Source organism: Manis javanica, chromosome 11 (assembly GCF_040802235.1).
Source record: "Manis javanica isolate MJ-LG chromosome 11, MJ_LKY, whole genome shotgun sequence".
Classification (NCBI taxonomy): Eukaryota; Metazoa; Chordata; class Mammalia; order Pholidota; family Manidae; genus Manis; species Manis javanica.
In genome coordinates this window covers 96520176-96543099 of record NC_133166.1, presented here as the reverse complement: position 1 = coordinate 96543099, position 22924 = coordinate 96520176, and the positions used below count along the sequence as shown (strand labels likewise).

Below are 22924 nucleotides of genomic sequence, written 5' to 3'. Positions count from 1 at the left end.
ATGCTGAATACAAAATGGACAAATGTGTAGTTGGGTATTTGCTTTCAACATCCATATGTGTTTTAGTCTGTTATAGGAGGAATTCTCAGTAGCCTTTTAGATAAATCTTCAATGAATTTATTAAGCAACCATAACATTCAGAGTAACTACCATTTATTAGGTGCCTACTATGTGCCATTATACGTGTCTGCTTTAACAGTTGGTTTTGTTTTTTAGTTCTGAGAGTTAGCAGTTCATCAGTTTTGGAAAATAATACCAGGTAACACTGAGAATTTAGTATGGGGCAGGCACCATTTAATAGCTTCATGTATATTACAGTCCCTCATTTGATCCTCATAGTGACCCAATGAGATAGGTACTGCTATTTCTCTATTTCACAGATGAGGAAACAGGCACAGAGAGGCTAAGCAGATTGCCCCAATAAATCACTGAGCCAGGAGTTAAACCCTGGGTGTTTGCTCCAACGCTTTTATTCTTAAAACAGTATGTTATGTTGCACATCCAACTTAGAGCCTTAATATTATAATGTTATTACTTATAAGCAAAATTATTTATTTTCAGTCTTGACATGTGCTTTACCCAAATAGATGCAGTCACACTGAACTATTTTACATTTAAGGATGTTTACATATCAAGGATATAGCAATCATTGGTAGAAGTCTCAGGAAGTTATATTGCTTGTCGTTATAACATTTAACTACAGTTTCTTACAGCTCTTATTGTGTCCCTTACTCACACTAATACAATGTAGGCAGGGGCAACTGTGTTCCCTTTTGATGACTGTATACCTTCATTCATTTGCAGAGGAATTTACTGATCATAAGGTTGGATAATTACTTGCTCATTATGTCTTAATAATTATAAATGTCTAAATGTGGCAGAAAGTCTCAGTGAAGAACATTTGCAAAGCTACTTTAGTGCATTCTGTATTTGAATGTTATAATTTGAGATTTGTATATTTGTACACAACACTATGCTTTTCATTAAAGTCATGCACAAAGACTGAAATCTTAATACTATGTATTTCCAAGAGCTGTCTTAGGAATTCTTTTTATTATTATTATTTATTTGGATATCGTTAATATACAATTACTTGAACATCATTATGGTTACTAGACTCCCCCTATTATCAAGTCCCCCCCACATACCCCATTACAGTCACTGTCCATCAGCATAGTAAGATGTTAAAGCAGTATTACTTGTCTTCTTGTCTTAGGCATTCTTGAACTGAGATGTAGTTGGATGGTAGGTCAGTACCCTGTATTTCAGAACATACTAAATTTCACTTAAAAGCTGGTTGAGGCTATAGAACATTGCTAATCTAATAAATACAGTGCTTTTTCACAGTATAAAATTCATCGTGAATTTTTCACTTCGGAAACCTAAAACCGAAAGAATTACTTTTAATTCTCCTAAATTAGATAACTTCATTGTGATTATATAAGGGAGCAGACGGTGGGATTGGGTCAGAGGAGGCCCCCCACGCTGGCCGGATCCGGAAGGCGGAGGGGGGGCGCTGGGGAGCGGCCGTTGGGGAGGGGTTTGGATTTTGCTGAGGCGGTTAGGGAGGAGGAGGAGGATCAGAAGGCGGAGGGTCGTCAGCCGGGACGAGCTCAACAGAGGGGGAAGCGGGGGGTGCAGGCGCGATGTTGTCAGGGTCGGGGTACGGGATTTTTCAGTGAGGGCTTTCGAAGGTTTTTGTTCAGTGGGAGGAGATTTAGGGGGTTTTTGTTCAAAGAGGATTTGAAGAGAGGAGAGGGAAGAACAAAGGGAGGGTCGCTCGCGGAGGGTGAAGAAGGCTTGGATATAGGGAACCTCTGACCATTTGCCAGTTCTCTGGAGGAAGTTACTGGATTTCAGAGAATTTGGAAATCAGAAGTGCCCTCAACTGGCCAGCATGACCCATTGTTGAGTTTATATTGAGGCCACGTGGAAGTACAGTAAAAGACCGATTTTTGTGGTTTAGTGTCTCCTTTTAATGCCAACTGGGAAAGATTATGTAGGAGACAGTTGAGGGGGTGTCTCCCGATGTCTTTGAGGGAGAATTGCCCGTTGTGGGAGGGTGAGAAAGGGTGGCCGGGGTTTGGGAAGCACCCCGCAGGGATGTCTCCCCGCGATCACTTTCCCAACGGGAGGCTCCTGCACCCAGATTTCCTGCACCCCGAAAGGAAGCGTCCCCCCAGTCCGAGTGCAGGAGGTCCCCTTGTGGTGTCCTCAGAGGGGACAGAGAGGAAGAAACGGAGAACAGAAGAAGGGAAAGGATGAAGGAAAGGGGACCCAGACCAACTCTCCTGGCACCAAGACAAAGCCGATGAGAGGCCAAAATGTTACCCTCCTGGGAACTGCAGTGGATTAACAGCGGGAGGTGGATGCATAGATTGAGGTCTGGCAAGATGGTCCCTGGACTGGAGTTCGAGAGGGGGTGTCGGGTGAGGGAGGGAAGGGAAACGGGGCGAGACACAGGAGGCTCTCAGGATCTGGGCATTAGCCCGGGATGAGCTGCTTCCTAGGCTGCAAAAGAGCCCCTGCTCTCGGCTTCCCGCTCCGGGGTTTCGGCACCATATATGAAAGGAATAGAGGGGATAGATTAAAGAAAAAGAGGGGAGAGATGAAAGAAGAGAGGGGATGCGAACTCAGCAGTCCAGGCAGGTTTATTGCCCCCTCTGGCCTGGCCAGCAGACCAAAGGAAAGAGGGTCTCTAACAGGTCAAGAGGCTTTTTATGGCCAGGGCTTTGGGTGGGCTGTTTGAGGGAAGTGGTCAGGGGAAAGGTGGGCTTGTGGCTTGCTGACCTGTGCTCTGGAGGATGCTTGTAGCCTAGGGACGATGACACCCACGTCTCTGAAATGGTGGGTGGGCTTATTTGAAAGGTGGTACTCTGGTCCAGATTCTGTCATGGATAATTTGCTAATCATTGGTGGCACTAACCGCCAGAGAATGGATATTAGTTAACATCTAACAGGAAAGAACTATGAACACAAACCAGAAATCCTGTTTACCCTCCTAATATGTAAGATAAACATTTGTGAGTTTAAGTAACAATTAGGGCTTAAGTACTACTGATGGAATTTAATAGTTAAATATGGGTACTTGATGAGAAATGTTTACAAAAAAATCCTCCAGAACAGTTTGGACCTGAGTTTTAACCAACGATCAACACAACCTCTGAATCAGCTGCCTTGCTGTCCCCAGTCCCAGCGAATTCCCTGTTCCTCAAAATGCATCCAACTTGCTCATCTCTCTCCTTACTGGTTTGGCCCTCGCTCCTCAAAACCTGGCTTTTTCACAAACCTTCTTGTCATCAACCTAGTCCCCACCTTGTTGCACTTTGTCCAACAGAGGCTGCGCCATATGAGGCTGTGGGCTTGGCTCCCCTAGGGAGGGGCTATGCGGGGCCTGCCTCACCCACCCGAGGGCAGCTCTCCCGTAACTGCTCCAGTTACCTTCTCATTCTGCTTGGGAGCTAACAGAGTACCTGCTTCTTAAATAATTAAAACATGGCTGCATTGGCAGAGAGACAAATATACTAATGGTATACATCAAAACATTCTCCTCAGACCTCAAAAGTCATGCTTTCTCCTGATTGGAAAGGAAATTAAAACAATGTGAACCACCCTCTCACCCTCACCCCCATAGTTCTGTGGGACCTTGGCACTATGCAGGTATATAAAAGCTACCACTTATTAGGTGGAATTTGGCAATTTCCTTAACTTTTCTGGGTTTAGTTTTCCTGATTATGGATGGAGATAACAATAGGACGTGATTTGCAAGATTGCATGTTAGATATTACTTGTTGTGTCTCACACTGTTAAAAAAAGGGAAACAGGATAAAGATCTTCATTTCTTCTAATGCTCTCATTCAACCTTAAATGAGGTTTTAAAGTTTAGTTTTGGCAAAAACAGACTTCCTAGTTCAAAGGAAAAGCATGATAAAAGAAACGAAACCAAGCCAAGCTCTTTCAGAGGCGTCCACGAACTCTTGCCCAACACCAGTTTGATGAGTAAATGAATCAGAGACACACGGTTTAGATTTCCCTCTCAAAGTCCCAAAAGGGAAACATAAGGCAAGGGCTTCAGAGGGTAGCTGCTGTGCCAGCCCCTCTCTGCCAGCAGAGCAAGAGATCAGGGTGTCCTGCCCCTCAGCTCTCCTTCCCCATTGGGCTCAACTTACATTTCTCCTTCGAGTGTGTCCTCCCCCTTCTCCAAGAGCAGATACTACCATGTGGCCCCGACTAGAAGCCAGAGAGTAACCAGGGCACCCCAAAACCAGTATGTGGTGATTGCTTAATTAATACTCAGCCTCCAATCTATTCATTCCTAGCTGCAGAGAGGAAGGATTTCTAAGAAAGATTTGGGGGTGAAGGTGGTAGATTTGCTCCGTGCATGACGTTTTCTAGGAAACTCAGCTTCCTGAGAGATGTCATACAGTGTAACATTCCCAGTGGCCAGAACTCAGTCACATGACCAGCCTATAACAATAAGAGGGCTGGGAAATGTAGTTTAACATATAGCCAGAAAGAAAAGGAGAAAATGGATACTAAAGAGCAGTAGAAAGTTCTGCCGTAACTATTTATCAGCTATGTGATGCTGGGTAAATGGCCTTCACTTTCTTAGCTTTAATTTTCTCATCTGCAATGAGAATGACACATACCCAGTGGGACTCCTGAAAGGACATAATTTGCACAACATGCTTGGTTCACAGTGTGTCAGTCCTTCACAGTGTACAAATGAGTACTTTCCCTTCCCCTGGGGCACCCCAAATATGGACTACTTGGAAGATGGCCCTCAGCAAGCCTTCCCTCTAGTTAGGGGAACATGATCCACTGCTGTCTATCATGTGGGAGGTGGAGGGTTCAGTTTGGGTGATCTCAGGGAAGTGGGGAGTGGTCCCTGATTCCTGGGGAGTTTGTCTTAAGGTCTTTTCATGGCCTGTGTTAAGGGTTTGCTGGAGAATTACCTCAATAGCCAGGAAAAGCTGTTCTCTAAAGAAAACTACTTACATGGTAGCACCAAGCACTTACATTGCTATAAAACATTCTGACGAAACTTAGTAGACTCTTGGAAAGATCTTGGAAAAGTCTTGTCTTCTCTTGAAATCTTTAAGGAGTTACTTTCCAGCTTTTGGAGTTATTTAGCACACCTCAGTTTAGGGTCAGCAGAATGGGCTGTCGCTTCTGGAGCCACCTTCCTCTCTTCTGTCCTTTCTCCCTCCTCCTGGAACTGAAGTGCATAAGGCTTTGTGCCTAAGCTGACCTATCTGAGAGCTCTTCTCTCATATCTCCTTTATATGAACATCCAGACTGCCTATACCTCCCCCTGCCACTGGCCAGGTTCCAGAACATTCTATTTACTTGATCAGCCATACCCAATGAGGGACAAGCAGAAGAAGGCCAATGTAGTAGATGCAGGGGGAGAGGAGATAGCAGAGTGTTTTCACTGAAGTGGGATATAAATGCCCATCTCTAAAGATGTAATAATGCCCTGGGTTCTCTGCTGTCCAGTGTACATACTGTAGGTGGCTTTGGCAGGCATAGAGCTGAACCAGGAGGAGAAAAAGCCAAGACAGAAGGGGAAAAGGCTTACGGCCAGATGCGTTCTCTTCCTCTCACTTTCGCTGGGTATTTTAGAAACAACATGGAAAGCCTGACTATGCTCCTTGCTTTGAATGACTTCCAGGCATATCCCTCCCAACCCCCAAATGGAGGCCACTCTATTTTTAAATTTCTCTTTGGAAGTAGCTTCCAAAAATTTTAAAAAATTTTTTATTAAGGTATTATTGATACACACTCTTATGAAGATTTCACATGAAAAAACAATGTGGTTACTAGATTCACCTACCCACATCCCAATGCAGTCACTGTACATCAGTGCAGCAAGATGCCACAGATCCACTATATGCCTTCTCTGTGCTACACTGTTCTCCCTGTGATCCCACACACCATGTGTACTAAACATAATACTCCTCAATCCCCTTCTCCCTCCCTCCCCACCTGCCCTCCGCCACCCCTCCCCTTTGGTAACCACTAGTTCCTTCTTGGAGTCTCTCAGTCTGCTGCCATTTTGTTCCTTCAGTTTTGCTTCATTGTTATACTCCACAAATGAGGGAAATCATTTGGCACTAGTCTTTCTCCACCTGGCTTATTTCACTGAGCATCATGTCCTCCAGCTCCATCCATGTTGTTGCAAATGGTAGGATTTGTTTCTTTCTTATGGCCGAATAGTATTCCATTGTATATATATACCACATCTTCTTTATCCATTCTCCTACTGATGGACACTTAGGTTGCTTCCATACCTTGGCTATTGTAAAAAGTGCTGCAATAAACAGAAGGGTGCATATGTCTTTTCGAATCTGAGAAGTTGTATTCTTTGGGTAAATTGCAAGGAGTGGGATACCCGGGTCAAATGGTATTTCCATCTTTAGTTTTTTGAGGAACCTCCATATTGCTTTCCACAATGGTTGAACCATCTTACATTCCCATGCAGTGTAGGAGGGTTCCCCCTTTCTCCACATCCTCGCCAGCATTTGCTGTTCTTAGTCTTTTCAATGCTGGCCATCCTAACTGGTGTAAGGTGATATCTCATTGTGGTTTTAATTTGCATTTCCCTGATGATTAAGTGATGTGGAGCATCTTTTCATGTGTCTGTTGGCCATGTGAATTGCTTCTTTGAAGAAGTGTCTGTTCAGCAACTCTGCCCATTTGTTAATTGGGTTATTTGCTTTTTGGGTGTTGAGGTGTTTAAGTTCTTTATATATTTTGGATGTTAACCCCTTGTTAGGTATGTCATTTACAAATTTATTCTCCCATACTGTAGCCTTTTTGTTCTGTTGATGGTGTGCTTTGCTGTACAGAAATTTTTTAGTTTAATGTAGTCCTGTGAGTTGAAAATGCTTTTGTTTCCCTTGCTCGAGGAGATGTGTTCAGGAAGAAGTTTGCCTATGTTGTTCTCTAAGAGTTTTATGGTTTCATGAGTTACATTCAGGTCTTTGATCCATTTGAGTTTACTTTTGTGTGGGTGGGGGGAGGGGATTGTTTAGCTTTAAATACTCTGCAGGTGTCCTTTGTCCTTTGGGGTGCCACTAGGTGGGAGAGTTGACTTTCAGTCCTAGTCCTCAATCTCTGGCATCTGATACTTCCTTTCTCACGGACAAACCCTGGAACAAGCACCCAGTATATCCTTTAGACCAACTGCTTGGAGTTAAGGTCAAATTTTGATGGAAAATCTGAATTGCTAAATAAAACTATCAGTGTCTCAATGTACAAATGCCTAAAACATACACCTGTTTTTTGACTTGAGCCACGGACACCTTACATTCTGCCACAGAACTCTTCAAGTGTTCACTGGAATTATATTCATTGTAAGTTTCAAATGTGTGTCTCATTGCAAATATGTATTTTAAATGTCAGGAAAAAACGGGGATGGTGGGGAGGGATGAGGGAGTAATTTTAGACTGGATAGGTATGATGATTCAGAGAAAGGTACTCCACCCAATTTTCTGTTCTCTCCACAACACAGTTCCTTATGTCAGGAACAACCAGATTCCCTTGCTCTTTGCCCTGTGCACATACGTAACACTAGAATATGTAGGCTACAATAAAAATTGGTTACGCTGCTACTGGTGTCCTTCAGAGGGACACTGGCTTGATTAAATGTTAAGATTCATGCACAGGACTGGTGCCTGGTCCTTTGAACTCACGTATGGTTCCTTTAAACTATACCCGGTAACAGTCTTCTTAATCTTGTTTCTTCAATTGCACATCAGGGGTAGTTCCTGATCAGTAAAGAGTCATCAGGCGGAAGTACCATTCACCACTTCTTTCTGGAGATGTTTCCTTTTCTCAGTGCAGGGGAAATAAATCCTTACATTTACCCTCTGGTTGTGGGTATAGGTGCCACACTCAGCCCTTAGAAAACTCAAGGAAATATTTAAGCTGCCGTGGACGACAAAGGATTGGAGAGGAAGGAAGGGGGTGGTGACTCTGGCAAGAAAAACTGATCTGAGAAAGGTGCTGTGTATGCCATCGGAAGTGTATGTTCATTTAACAAATGCATGAAGTTTTGTTTTCTGTAGCCAAGTTTATGTTTTGATACTTTAATTTTTAAAAAAAGGATGAATATGTATGTACCATCAAATTGTTTAGCTCACCTCATTTAACATTCAGTGGAAAGGGAAGTCTGGGGGCTCTGAGGGAACAAACTTGGACGGGGCCCCTACCAGACCCCAGGCTGCCAATGGTTTTCCACCGGGCTGCCTCCTGCTGGGCTGTGACGTCACACGGGGCATGGAGAGCCCATGCTCCCTCCTTTCTCCTGCCCTCAGCCTTGTCCCCTTGCCTTTCCCTGAGGTCTGGCTTGGCACTGCTTAGAGAGAGAGCTTTAAAGGGTTTTGGTCCAGGACAGGGGTTCTGGATTTGAAACTTTTACTTTGTGCCAAGAACGAAAATGCTGACTCTTTTCCATCTCTATCCTAATGGCTCCCCACGGGCGGACATTTCTACCTTGGTACCCACCTCAGGACATGGCAGGATGGGCCTGTCCTCTGTGGGGCAGTGGGATGTTTGGGGGTGAGGATGGCAGCCCCGCCCTGAGGGCCTGGCTGAGGGGTGGGAACAAAGGGGCTTGTGACAGTGACAGGTCATACCCTGAGGTGGGTATGGCAAGATGGGCCTGTCCTCTGTGGGGCAGGGGAATGTTTGGGGGTGGGGATGGCAGTCCCGCCCTGAGGGCTTGGCTGAGGGGTGGGAACAAAGGGGTTTGTGACAGTGACAGGTCATACCCTGAGGTGGGCATGGCAGGATGGGCGTGTCCTCTGTGGGGCAGGGGGATGTTTGGGGGTGGGGATGGCGGCCCCACCCTGAGGGCTTGACTGAGGGGCGGGAACAAAGGGGCTTGTGACAGTGACAGGTTATAAAGGGCAGCAGAGTATAAATAGGGCTGCGCAGGGGGGTTAGGCGAGGAGTTACTTCTCTCAGCTGGACTGTAGCTCACAGCATCTGAGATTTGTCAGACGCAGAGGTGAGGTACAGCAGAGCGCGAGCGCACCATACATCTGTACACATTGAAGAGGTTCCGGCTGGCATCCAGCACCTGCTAGCATTCCCACGGCCATCACCTGACCCCCGCCCCCACCTCTGCCTCCAGGAGGCTCTGAGGCTGGAGGAGGTGGGTACTGCAGGGTGGAGTGCTGTTGAGAGACCTGCCAGGGAGCCACCCGTGCCCAGGAGCACCGCTGTTCCCTCTTGTGTCAGGGAAGGGAAGACCCAGGGACCTGCCTGCCTTGCCAGCGCTGCTTCCTGTGGTAACGGAGTCATGAAGAGCAAGTCTCTGTTTCTGTGTTACACGGCCCAGAGGAGCCCCAGGGTGGGCATGTTCAACACCGCCATGGGGCAACTGCAGCAACAACTGCAACCTAAGATACGCAGCAGGATCGGCTCGCTGTGGCACAACATCAAAGCCAGAGTGAGTGGCCGCATCCAGCCACAGAGAGGTGGACACAGTGGACAGGACCTGCTGGGAGACCATCATAAAGAGGACAGCCAGGGCCTGGAGGGGGCTGGGAGCAGACCCAGGGCCAGAAGCCACGAGAAGGACCAGGGCTAGGGAGGGGACCAGGGCTCAGGACATACCCCTGCATTTTAAATAAAAAATAAATGATACAATACACTGAGAATGTGGCATGCTGCCTTCTGTCTGAATTTCTAGGTTAGTAGAAAGGGTCTGCTCCCAGCCGCCTCCAGTCTGTGAGGTCATCCGGGCTGCAGCCTGAGACCCCAGTGACAGCCAAGGCAGCCCACACCTCACACCCATGCTTTCCCCTGTATTTGAAATAAGGAAATGACATTGAGAATGTGGTATGCTGCCTTCTGTGACCTCACAGTGGATTCCATGAGGTCCTTACCAGATCACCAAGCAGGGAGAGCTGACTGACGTGCACAACTGCACCTCTATCATGACTGTGGGCATCGCAAACACCAACCCTTTCGACCCAATACCACACGTCATGCTGCTGGCGCAACTTGTCCCTGGCCAAGAAAAGCACGCAGGGTTTGGCCAGGCCACGGAGGGAAAAGGGCACAAAGCTACAAAGACCTTAGAGCTCACTGGGCTCTTCCCCTTGAAGTTGGTAAAGATCTCTGTTCACAACCGTGACAAACAACAGCTGCGCCTGAAGCTTGCTACGGGGCCGTTCCTACTGCAGGTTCCTGCAGCTGCGTGCCCCTCCCGACAAGCAGGAAGACCTCTTTGGCTATTGTGAAGAGGCAGCTGACCTCCTGAGACGCCTGGTGGAAGCTTACAGCAGTACCCATGCTGTTCCAGCCAGGGACATGTTCATGTCCGTGTTTGAGGAAGAGGACAGGAGGAGCCCCGAAGCAGCACATTTCCCAGGAACGGAAGATCAGGGGGAGGTCAGCATTAGGACATCCATGCCCTAGAGGTGACTACGGCTGTCTCTGCAGCTTCTGCTGGGGGAAAGAGGACCCAACAGGAATTCCACAAACCCACTGCCATGCCCAAAGAAGCCGCCCGGACACTAAACCTACATGGTGTGCCCTAGAGTCAGCAGCAAGGGCAAAAAGACAGGAGGTGATAGCAGAGGAGCCGGTAGCAAGGGCTGTGACTCGTAGAGGAGAAGGGGTGGCAGCAGGCACCACGGCAGGTGCTTTTAGCATGACAGTCACCAAGTCGGCCTCAGAACAGTTGAACACAGCCCTACCAGGGGCAGCCACCGAGTGTCCTGGAGGAAGCAAAACCAACCTGGCTATTTCCAGTGCTGCCAACACGTGCCCAACTTCCACTCTGACCTTGGGGAGGGAGCAGGCTAGCAGGAAGCCTCGCCTATCTCCAGCCAGCACTGAGGCCCCCAAGGGGAGAAAGGAGCACCGGAAGGAGAGCGCTCTCCGGAGCTCTCCAGCCGGCATGGTAGCTGATAGCCGCCAGAGGGTAGGTGGGGACAAGATACCCCACCAACCAGGGGACAGCACCTCAGGCAGCCAGAGAGCCCCCGGGGAGAAGGAGGAAGGCTGCCCCAGCTCCGCGCACAGCAGGCATGACACCACCTGCAAGGAGGTCAGCCCTGCCCACGTCCCCACCGCTGAGGAGTCCAGAGCCTCTCACAAACCGGGTGGGACAAAAAGCGCAGGTTCCTGGCCTGAGATACACAGCAGGATCGGCTCGCTGTGGCACAACATCAAAGCCAGAGTGAGCAGCCGCACCAAGCCACAGAGAGGTGGACAAAGTGGACAGGACCTGCTGGGAGACCATCACAAAGAGGACAGCCACAGACAGGAGGCGGCTGGGAGCAGACCCTGGGCCAGAAGCCACAAGAGGGACCAGGGCTTGGGAGGAGACCAGGGCTCAGGATGTACCCCTGTGTTTTAAATAGAAAATAAATGAGAAATACACTGAGAATGTGGCATGCTGCCTTCTTGTAGGTCAGTAGCAGTGACCTCACAGTGGATCCCCTGAGGTCATCCAGGCTGCAGCCTGAGACCCCAGTGCCAGCCAGGGCAGCCCCCCACCTCACACCCCGCTCACCAGAGCCCACAGGACGGCTCCATCTCACCTCAACCCCTTTCGGGCTTTGTTCCTCAAGGCCTTGGCTGAGAGTCAGATTATGGCCTGGGAAGCTCCACTCCTCCACACACCATCTCCCTATTTTTAAAAACATTTCTTCCCTTGAAGGCCCATAAGTAAAGCAGGAACAGGACTCCATCCCCTTGGGCACCAGTGGGGAGGTGGAGGGGAGCAGCATCTGCTGGGAGGCAGAACTGGGAGGACTCTCATCTTGACTTAGCACTTCTGGAGATCCAGGTATACACCCCGGAGAAACACGAGAATGCTTACAGTAAAAATAATAGCAAAACACTGGTAATTGGAGGTATTTTGCCCCAGGATTTCCTTTCCCCAAACTTACAGAAGCACAGTAACTGACCCAAGGTCCCACAAGTGGTGGCAGCACTGAGATGCGAACCCGGTTTGGCTCTGGGCTCTGAACTGCTCACCACGCAGCCTCTCCGTCTGCCCACACGCTACAGAGTTACACTGCTCCTGAGGTTGAAGCCCCAGATTTTGCCCTCAAGATGAGTCTGATCCCCATTCTGGTCTGTGCTGTTTGATGGCTGCCATCAGCACCTTACACTCTGTCCAGCCATTCACTGAGGTTGCACATTGCAAAGAAAACCCATGGCTTGAGGGAGTGAGGAGGCTCGAGGCAGGCCTTCCTCACGGTGGAAACGCAGCAGGCGAGCTGGATGGGCAGGACGGCAGCATGGTTAGATCACAGTTCCATCTAATCAACAGTAATAATTACTGGGCGGATGCTGTTTAGAATGAGATGTTATAGGCATTTTTCTGTTCATGATTGCCTTTAATCCTTCAAGCAACTGAACAGGCAGCTATTAGCCTTCACTATATGGGGGAAACAGACCTAGAAAGGGTAAATAACTCCCCAGAGGGCACAGCGGGTTCACCTCTTCCTTCTGTCAGGCCCTAGCACCTCTGCTCTAGTCTGCTTGGTCACCACCCTCCTAGCCCCTAAGCCCACCTGCACAGAAATTCCTTCGTTTGCATTGTCAGGATCTTTCTTTGCTTCTGCTCCTGCCTCAGACCGTCAGTTCCTCAAAAGCCAGGGCTGTGTTTCTAGTTCTCTTTCTGGCCTCCCATCTCCAATGCTGAGGGCCCTGTGAGAAGTTCTTCATGAGGTGGGCCCTTGTCAGATGCTCCAAGTTCATGGCTGTGGTTGCATGAGCAACTGGTGTTGCTGGAGGAAAGGCAGAAATGAGGGAACAGCCAGAACCCAAACCTAAAGGAGAGATCCTCTATCACTCTCCCAAACTCCTTGCTTACATAAATATGCATAACGCATGACCTTCCTAAACACCCCAGGAAAATGCCTGCCTGTGAGTATTTAAGGCCCAAGTGAGCTATCTGGGGTGGCTTGACAAAAGCTTGTGGACTGGTGGGAAGGAAGTGCAAGCTGGGACTCTCTGCACTAGACCAGGTGAACTGCAGGAATGTGTGGCCTCGGGGAGAGAAGGTCCAAGAGGACAAAGCAATGAATATAATGAAAAACAAAATATTTAGTTAAAAAAAGCAAAATATTAAAACATATGAATGAGTATGACCATGGCTGTAACACATCAAGCATGTAATGAAAACATGGAAAAATTAGTAACTATGGTTATAATAGGATAGAAGGACAGTAAGTAGATGATTCTATTTTTTAATATTTCAGTTTTTCTTTATAATGTTTGTAATAAAAAAATGTTTTTTTAAAATGTCTTGAAATCTATATTAGTTACCTGTCATAGCAAAATAATATAAGAAACTTAGCAAGTTAAAACCGCACACACAACATCTAAAAGTTGGGTCCTTTGTAAGGATGCAGTGAAGGACTAAGCCAAGGCTTCAGTCTCATCTGAAACTTGACTGGGGAGGGGTCTGCTTCCTCACTCATGTGGCTGTTGACAGCTTTCAGTTCCCTGGGGGATGTGGGACTGAGGACCTCAGTTCCTAGCGGGCCGTTGGCAAGAGGCCGCCCTCCACTCTTTGCCACGTGGGCCTTGCCAGCACAACTGGTTGTTTCCTCAAAGCCAGCTCCCAAGGGAGACCTCATTTCAGCAAGATGGACCTCATAATCTTATGTAGTGTAAAAAATGTACATCCTTTCACCTTTGCCATATTCTGTGGTAAGAGGCAAGCCATGGCTAAGTACTTGAGAAAACAAAAATGACAATGGAGAAATGGCAAGAAGTAGGAACATTACAAAATGGTCTAAAGCATTATTCTTGGTCTGTAGTAGTTCCTGACTCCTTTCCTTTGATGATACTTGAATTTCACTTGGCAACTCTGCAGACTCCCCCAACTTCCCCTGAAGGTTTGAAGATGCACTGATTCAGAACAATGGGTGTTTGTGTGACTTTAGTTGGCAATTTGCAGAACTAAGGATCCTAAAACATTTTGTGATCAATTTTTAGAGTCTGCTATTTGATTCCTTTTGAGGCTTTTCATAACAGTGCTGGAAAATCAGTCTGCATTTTCAGAAAGAAATGTAAACCTTACTGAATGTTAGATTTGTGTCAGATCTTGTGACCAGTGGGCCCCATGGTAACTGCAGGACCAGAAGTGTCTTAGTGGGTTGACTGTGAAAGGAACTTTCTCACAGAAATCTTTAAAACTTGGTCTCAAACTCACTGTGTCCTGGAATGTTTACTCTATTTCAGAATGTTCCCTGTGTACTTGAGCAGATTTATTCTGTCCAAAGCCAGCCAGATACCTGCTAATGTGAATAATGGTCCAGAACAGTTTGGAAAGGTAGCCAACCCAGCTGTGTCTGGCTTGTTTTAGTGAACAGCTCTGTGAAGTGACTTGTGTGATTGAGTAACTTTGTAATTACATTTACATTGTCTCATTTGTTAGACTATGGACTGCTTAAGAGCAGAACAGTAACCTTTTTATTTAATATATCTATGTATCCCACCATCTTCCACAAACTGGCGTGTTCCACGCTCTAAACGAATGTTTAGTGAATGAGTGAGTGCTGATTGTAGGCTTGTTCACTTTTTGCCTCAAGGCAAACTAAAAATCGTTTTGGACGCTAGAGGGCACTGCTAAATAAGCACAAAATTTTCATATTCGGGGTAGATAAGCTTGAGAAGTAGTGCTCTTGAAAATTTATTTTCAGTCTTGGAAATAGCGTAAATAAAAATAAAAAGTTTTATGTGCTCACACTCCCCCTTTTCTTCCTGGCATGCCTCTAAAATTACACTCTACCAACATTAAATATGTGACTTGATCCATGCCTCACCCAAAATGTACATCTATACTTAAAAATAAAACTTTGGGGCATGGGTGGGTGCTTCTTCTAGGCTATAGTTTTGTTCATATCCACATGAAATGATGCATTTCATGTTTCCCTTTCTTAGGCCTAATTTATTACACAAATTTCAGGATCAGATCACATGGCAAGAGACCCCAGCTCTGAAACACTCACTGAACTAGCTAATTACTGGTGGGGAAAGACGAAAGTCACTGCTGTCATACAGACAAACTTTTCCATAGGAGAAGCCCTGTGTAGATGAGAGCAGGAAAGGGAGACAAGGCGTGGGATGATTTCTCTCCAGGGCTGTCTTGGTCGTTTTGGGAGTCCCTAGTCAGTGTGTTCTCTGCACTGGGGTGGCTCAGTGGAATATGAGGTGATCTGGGTCCAATGACAACAGACTAATTTATTTTGCTTCCCTTGCCTGGCCCTCTGTAGAAGAATATGTTCCTGAACACCTTAGATCTCTTGTGAAGACATGAGGACAGGGGCACTTTGAAATTTTAAGCTGTCATTCAAACAGAAAGTAACCTCAAAGTTCATGTAATCTGCATTTTCTTTTAATTGAAACAGCTTTGCACTTTTATGTACCTGGAACCAAATGACCTAACCAGAACCTCACGGTGTGTCATCTTCCTGAGCAGTCCCATTCTGAATTCCTCTCTGAGGTCCCTTTTCCCATTGCAGCCCCAAGGAGGCCTTGCACCGCCACGGCACAGTGGTTCCTGCCAGTGCATACTTCTATACAGAAGCTCCTTATATAAAAAGCATGGTGCGTATTTTACCTTGACTGTTTAGTATGCACAATAACATATCCTCTGAGCAATTCTTGCAATTTTCCCTTTTTTCCAACCAACAGCTGTTCCATACCACCACAGCTCCTGAAGCCTAATCCTCTTAATGATCTTTGAATAAGAACTGTTTGGGCTCACTAAGGAAAGAGGATAAAAAAATCACATGACTTAATAGGTGGGTGTGCTTTTAAAATGTTTAGATGATTCTGGAAAATTAAAGGCCAGTTTAACCAAAATCAAAAAGACAATGGCGTTTTAGGTTTCAGGGGATGGTGGAGATAATATTAGGGAATATTTAATTAAAGCCCGTTGATTTATTGATTTATCATCAGACATTAACTGGACTCCTTCCATGTGCTTAGATGACTATAGCAAGTACTGGGGATACAAAGATTAATGAGACACGAGCCTCGTTCTCAAGAACTCAGATAGCCAGTTACCCATATGTGACCCAACAAAGTTCCCTGGGCTGAAGTTAGACCAAGGATGTAGTCCCATAGCTCTGCCATGGCTCTGCCCTGCCCTTGTAAGATGGGCAAATAATACCTACTCTACCTTCCCAGGGTGATTATAAAGCTCAGATTCATCCAGGCACTCATCATTCACCCATCCATCCATTCATTCAATAACTCCAGTAAGGGTCAGGCATGGTGCTTGTTGCAGGGGTATGACCGTGGTTAACACATGCACAGCCCCTACTCCTGGGGAACTTGGAGAGTTATGAAACAGACAGACAGTGAAACATTGTTAAACTGCTGTGAGTTATGGCCAAGAGGTATAAAGTCTAATAGGAATGAATGAAATAAATGGGGAACAATTCTCTTTGGGTTCCCCAGGATTGCCCTCTGCTCAAGGCGTAGTACTAGGTGCCAATGACATGGTGTCTCATGTTCTCTCATGGTTACAGGTTCCTGGCACCTTAACCCTGCTAACTGCCTGCCCTCCCGTGCCAGGGACTGACATTATTGCCCTTCAAGGCAGGGAAGGGCTTTGACCAGTAAGGACTTAATATTGTAAGGCTCAAAGGCCCCTACCAGTCGCTTGTATGTAGAGCCAACTTTAAGGTAGTTCAACGTGTCTGGAAAGAGAAGGTGGATGGCCCAGCAATCCCTCACTACCTGTCCAAGATGTGTGCTGCCCTGGCTCCGTGCTTCTCTCTCGTGTACTCTTCAGGAAGCTGTGGCTCTGTGCTTCCCTCTCTTGTACTCTTCTGGGGGTTCTGGACATGCCGCTTGAGTGGGGAGAGAGGGAGGAGGCTAAAGCTCCACTCTAGAGCTAGACAGTCTGAGTTTGAATCCTCGTTACCCTCTTTTCTTGCTGGGTGACCTTGGACAAGTTACCTAACCTCTCTGAGCCTGAGCTTCTTATTTGTCTTATGAACACTATGGGATTATTGTAAGATTATATGACTTAATATATGTAAAGCATTTAAATAGTAATGGCACAAAAACAGACAGTGACTGCACATAGGAACTCAAGTGTCCCTCAGTGTATTCACAATACTGGATAACCATCACCACTAACTAGTTCCAGAATTTTTCATCCCCCTGAAAGGAAATCCTGTACCTATTAAGCAGTCATCCCCCATTCTGCCCTCCCTCTAGTCCTAGGCAAACACCAGTCTCGTGTCTGTCTCTATGGATTTGCCTCCGTTGTGTATGTCATATAAGTGGTATCGTACAATATGTGGCTTTTTGTATCTGACTTCTTTCACTCAGCATAATGTTTTCAAGATTCATACATTTTACAGCATGTGTCAGTACTTTGTTTCTTTTTATGGCTGGGTAACATTGTACTGTGTGAATAGAGCCCATTTTGTTTATCCATCCATCTGTGAATGGACAGGTGCGTGTATTTTCACAGCAAGATAGCCTTTATCGTCAAGGAATGAATCTCTAAGGTGGGATTTCAGGCATAACATCAAACTGGAAGGTGAGGGAGTTGAGAGCAGAAGTCTTTCTCAGATCTATCAAGTAACAAATTAGAAATCACGTGTTCTCTGACTAGCTCTATAGGACAGCAGTAAGGACCACAAAGGTGTCAAGGTTTCCAAACCACTTCTGCTGGGGGGCATTTGGCAGGCTTCTGGAATGGAAGCTTACAGCTCATGTTTATTTCCTCCCCACCTCATTTCAGTGGGGGAGGAGGGAAGAATATGGAGGGGTCTTAAAAGAATACATAGGTTTCCATACACAGGCTGATGAAAGGAGAAACTGAGATGACTCCCCAGATAATTTAGCCCACAATTCCTATGGGCCACTGTCTGAAGCGGTCGTCCTGGATTCTCTTCATAACTTACATATGCATATCGCATTATACAACTTGTGATAATGCAACTGATTAGATCTTCTTCAAGGTAGTTAAATCAGTCCAGTTTGGAAACATTTGGATGGCCTGGGCTTTCTCGGTAAGCAAAGTACTACAGCGGTTCAGAACAAAGGCTTTAGACCTGCACTCAAATACTGCCTCCACTACCACCACCACCACTGTGAATTTAGGCAACGGATACAACCTCAGTTTCTTCACCTATAACATGGGATGGTAGCTACAATATCAAACACAGTGGATTCTCATGATCATATGTGAAGAACATAACACAGCACCTCAGGAAAGCAATTTGTAACGTATTACTAAATAAAGGTCAATATCATCGTTTTCTGAGATTTTTTGAAAGGACTGGCTAAGGACCAAGACTGAGTGGTTTGATGGTTCCATTCTAACCCATCATCTTACATGACTATGGATTTTTGTCCATTTGCCTTTCTTTTTCATTTGGGGCAGGAACAGAAAGCATCCACACAATTTTCCCTGTTGAAGACATTTTTACCTCGGTACCCACCTCAGGACATGGCAGGATGGGCCTGTCCTCTGTGGGGCAGCGGGATGTTTGGGAGGAGGATGGCAGCCCCGCTCTGAGGGCTCAGCTGGAACAAAGGGGTTTGTGACAGTGACAGGTCATATCCTGAGGTGGGTATGGCAAGATGGGCCTGTCCTCTGTGGGGCAGGGGAATGTTTGGGGGTGGGGATGGCAGCCCCGCCCTGAGGGCTTGGCTGAGGGGTGGGAACAAAGGGGTTTGTGACAGTGACAGGTCATACCCTGAGGTGGGCATGGCAGGATGGGCGTGTCCTCTGTGGGGCAGGGGGATGTTTGGGGGTGGGGATGGCGGCCCCGCCCTGAGGGCTTGACTGAGGGGCGGGAACAAAGGGGCTTGTGACAGTGACAGGTTATAAAGGGCAGCAGAGTATAAATAAGGGCTGCGCAGGGGGGTTAGGCGAGGAGTTACTTCTCTCAGCTGGACTGTAGCTCACAGCATCTGCGATTTGTCAGACGCAGAGGTGAGGTACAGCAGAGCGCGAGCGCACCATACATCTGTACACATTGAAGAGGTTCCGGCTGGCATCCAGCACCTGCTAGCATTCCCACGGCCATCACCTGACCCCCGCCCCCACCTCTGCCTCCAGGAGGCTCTGAGGCCGGGGGAGGTGGGTACTGCAGGGTGGGGTGCTGTTGAGAGACGTGCCGGGGAGCCACCTGTGCCCAGGAGCACCGCTGTTCCCTCTTGTGTCAGGGAAGGGAAAACCCAGGGACCTGCCTGCCTTGCCAGCGCTGCTTCCTGTGGTAACGGAGTCATGAACAGTGAGTCTCTGTTTCCCTCTTACACGGCCCCGAGGAGCCCCAGGCTGGGCATATTCAACACCGCCATGGGGCAACTGCAGCGACAACTGCGCCAGGGAGAATTTGACATATTCAAGTCTGTCCCCATGTTTGAGAGCGACTTTGTACAGATCAGTAGACGGGGAACACTGAGCAACATGCACGGCTGCCCCCAGATCATGACCGTGGGCATAGCAAACACCAACCCCTTTGACCCAATACCAAACGTCATGCTGGTGGCACAGCTGGTCGGTGATTGCGAAAAGCATGTGGGGTGTGACCAGGACACCGAGGGAGAAGGGGACAGAGATACAAAGGAGTTAGAGCTCACCAGGCTCCTCCCCTTAAAGCTGGTGAAGATCTCCATTCACAATCGTGACAAACTGCAGCTGCGCGTGAAGCTTATTACTGGCCGCTCCTTCTACCTGCAGCTGTGGGCCCCTCCGGACAAGCAGGAAGAGCTCTTTGGCTACTGGGAAGAGCTAATTTACCTCCTGAGGCCCCCGGTGGAAGCTTACAGTAGTACCCATGCCGTTCCAGCCGGGGACCTGTTCATGTCGGTGTTTGAGGAAATGGACAGGAGTCCCGAGGTAGCATATTTCCAAATAAGGGAAGGTCAGGAGGAGGTCAGCATTGGGAGCATCCATGCCCTGGAGGCGACTGCAGCCCTCTCTGCAGCTTCTGCCCGGGGGAAGCAGGCCCAACAGGACTTCCACAAAGGCATGACAGTCACCAAGTCTGCCTCGGAACAGCTGACCACAGCCCTAGCAGGGGCAGCCACTGAGTGGCCTGGAGGACGCAAAACCAACGCGGTTATTGCCGGGGCTGCCAACACGTGCCCTCCAGAGTGCACTGCCAGTGGGTCCGCTGTCCTCTCCCCGGAGGACAGTGTGAGGATGGCGACTGCAGGAGCAGCACCGGCCAGCAAGATCGGTGGAGGAGAAACTGGAGTGTCAGCTTCTCCGACTTCCGCTCCTACCTTGCGGAGGGAGGAGGCTGGGAGGCAAGTGCACCTGCCTCCAGCCTGCACTGAGGTCCCCAAGGGGTTCAGCTCTCCGGCCGGCATGGTAGCTGACAGCCACCAGAGGGCAGGCGGGGACAAGATACCCCATCAACCAGGGGACAGCACCTCAGACAGCCTGAGAGCCCTCGGAGAGGAGGAGGAAGGCTGCTGCAGCTCCGCGCACAGCAGGCATGACACCACCTGCAAGGAGGTCAGCCCTGCCCACGCCCCCACCGCTGAGGAGTCCAGAGCCTCTCACAAATCAGGTGGGACAAAAAGTGCACGTTCCTGGCCTGAGATACGCAGCAGGATCGGCTCACTGTGGCACAACATCAAAGCCAGAGTGAGCGGCTGCGCCAAGCCACACAGAGGTGGACACTCTAGACAGGACCTGCTGGGAGACCATCACAAAGGGGACGGCCAGGGCCTGGAGGCGGCTGGGAGCAGACCCTGGGCCAGAAGCCACAAGAGAGACCAGGGCTTGGGAGGGGACCAGGGCTCAGGACATACCCCTACATTTTAAATAAAAAATAAATGAGAAATACACTGAGAATGTGGCATGCTGCCTTCTGTCTGAATTTCCAGGTCAGTAGCTGTGACCTCACAGTGGATCCCCTGAGGTCATCCGGGCTGCAGCCTGAGAGCCCAGTGCCAGCCAGGGCAGCCCCCACCTCACACCCCGCTCAGCAGAGCCCATAGGACAGCTCCAACTTGCCTCAACCCCTTTCAGGCTTTGTTCCTCAAGGCCTTGGCTGAGAATCAGACTGTGGCCTGGGAAGCTCCACCCCTCCACATACCATCTCCCTATTTTTAAATACATTTCTTCCCTTGAAGGCCCATAGTAAAGCAAGAACAGGACTCCATCCCCTTGGGCACCAGTGGGGAGGGGGTAGTAGCAGCATCTCCTGGGAGCCGGAACTGGGAGGACTCTCATCGTGACTTAGCAGTTCTCGAGATCCCAGGTATACACCCTGGAGAAACACGTGTTCCAAGAAACAGCTATGAGAATGCCTAGAGTAAAAATAGCAAAACACTGGAAACAGCCAAATTTCCATCAACAAAATTGATAATACAGTAGGATAGGAAAGAGTGGTATTAGCATAAACTTCTCAAAACAAGCCACAGGAAATGTAATCCCACTGACAGAAGAGTTCATAGACACTGTAGACAAAGCGTAAGCAATGGAACAGTTGTGGGATTGGTGGGGTTAATACATAATTCAAGTAAGGTAGAAATCAAATGAATAAGCACACATGACTGTTAGGGTGCAGGCTTCCGAGGCTTCCCCAGAGAACAAAATACACAGGCATAGAGATGTAAATTCAAGCAAAGTCTTTATTCAGCCAACTAGTTGGGGTCCAAGTCAGCCCAATGCAGTGGGTCTCAACAAGGACCCCGAGCACTCAGAGCCAAGGGTTTATATAGCAATTTCAAAGCACTTAACTCATAGCAATTTTCTATAACTATACATTATTCTTGCAAGACATATATCCTGGGGTTAAGCAAGGGCAGGGTAAGACTACTCCTCAATGGTTAGGGAGGTTCTGCACGATAAGCTTGGTATGTAAGATTTACTGACCAAGGTTAGCTGACCAAGGGTCACAGCTGCCCACCACCCGGTGCTCATGATTAACTTGTTTTTCAAGGCCTTACCCAGTTCCAGTTTTTCTTTCTAAGTCACATACTCAGAAAATGGCTTCTAGGCCTTTAAGATGGCTATGCTTATGCTAACCTATTTCTATTCTTACATTCCCCTCTTCTTCTTGTATCTATTTCAATCATGAAATTAGGGGTCATCTGTTTGGTTAACACTCTGATAGTTCTGTCTCAACACTATGATTTGCACGGTGCTAATGCGTTCTTTGATAAAGGTAACACATGGAGTGACTCCGGTTTGGCGGGCCTACTACTTGTTAGAATAAGCTGGGGTGGTGCTGATTACTTCTGTCTTGTTGTAGAGGGAGGTGTAAGTTTTAGGAACTCTCTCAATGCAGGTTCTTTGCCTACTTGCAGAGGATAAAGTGAGTCTCGGTCTTTGTCTTCTACAGATAGGGACTCTAGCTGCTGCTAGGGAAAAGGGGCGATGACCGCTCTGGCTGCTTCGTGCTGAGAAGGGGGTGCAGTAAAGGGTGCAGCTAGGTCTCTATTACTGGTCAGTTGAGAGGGCTTCAGAAGGCTGGCGCTTCTATTACTATTTGCAGTTTTGTGGCTTCTAGGCAAGATAAAACAAATTGTGTTATTAGGTTATGTAGCAACATCTGGAGTTGGATTTTCTATTCTGGAGGCTGCAGTTATTGAAACAATACTTTTCTCTAAAATCACCCTCATTTTTATTAGAAGTAACCAGGTTAAGAAAATAATTAACAGCTGGCTTGATCATTTGCACAAGTGCAGCAAGAAGAGCAATTGATTACACAGGCTCTTTTAAATATGCTTTGCTGGAACTTTTTATAAGGAATTTCAGATTGAACTTTTAAAGGCCTCTTGAGGCCAGACAGCCAAGCTAGACTCGCCATCAGGCTTTGCCTGCAGTACCTGTAGATTTGGATGAATTCTTCTCTTCTCGAGGTCTCTGAACCTGCCAGGAAGTGACCTTCTTTACTCACCTGGTAAGGCTGCTGGGAACTCTGTAAGCAAGGTACCAGGCCAGTTC

General features: G+C 47.6%; 1 protein-coding gene across 1 annotated transcript in view; it reads right to left on the bottom strand.

The window, feature by feature from the left end:
• Positions 1-21588: 21588 nt before the first annotated feature.
• The window catches only part of LOC108391303 (NSL1 component of MIS12 kinetochore complex), a 46315-nt gene continuing 44979 nt past the window's right edge, over positions 21589-22924 (bottom strand). Inside the window, exon 5 of the mRNA XM_073216962.1 lies at positions 21589-22483. The gene's annotated coding sequence lies outside the window, so the exon portion shown is untranslated. The remainder of the gene's footprint in view (positions 22484-22924) is intronic.